The sequence below is a fragment of the Gadus macrocephalus genome, chromosome 9 (genome assembly GCF_031168955.1).
Source record: "Gadus macrocephalus chromosome 9, ASM3116895v1".
Lineage (NCBI taxonomy): Eukaryota > Metazoa > Chordata > Actinopteri > Gadiformes > Gadidae > Gadus > Gadus macrocephalus.
The window spans coordinates 12,690,249-12,691,064 of NC_082390.1; positions in this window are offsets into that span (position 1 = coordinate 12,690,249).

Consider the following 816-nt stretch of genomic DNA (forward strand, 5'->3'; position numbering starts at 1 on the left):
CTGTCTGTCTGTCTGTCTGTCTGTCTGTCTGTCTGCCTTATTTCCTATCTGTTCATCGGCCTACATGCCTGCCAAACTGTCTGTCTGTCTGTCTGTCTGTCTGTCTGTCTGTCTGTCTGTCTGTCTGTCTGTCTGTCTGTCTGTCTGTCTGTCTGTGTGCCTATCTGCCTGCCTAACAGCCTACATGTCTGTCTCTCTGCCTATCTGCTAATCTTCCTGCCTCCCCATCTGTTTGAATTGCACTCCTACCTGTCTGTCTGCCAGCCAATCTATCTTCCTGTCTGCCAGCCAGACTGCTTGGTTATATTAAATAATGCAGTAGGGAGTGGTATACGTATAGGGCTTAGGTGGGCGAAGAGGACATTCTCTGAAAATAGACTTCATGAATTTTAGGGCAAGCTGATTTTCTTGTTTTATATTTAGAAGCCATGCAGCATCTTTGCTATCCTACACATGAGCAAAAATGGCCTTGATATCAACCAGGCAGAAATATAAATTGAAGCAAAGTAGGAACTATGCAATCATTTAATATACTATGTAGGGTTAGTTATTAGTATATAGAATACATATTACAGATCCGATCATAAATAGGTACTGACCTATGCAGCCTGGTGAACGTTTTAATAGCATCATTTTAATAGCTGCATATATGTAAAACCCAGGCCATAGCCATTACAAACATGTCACATATATAAATAAAAACATCTATGCATTTGCAAATTCTGGACAATATTGCTAGAAGTTTTAGGACTTGGAATACATCAGTGACAAGGTCTTATCCGTGCATCTCTATTTGCAAGGATTCCCATATTGCAA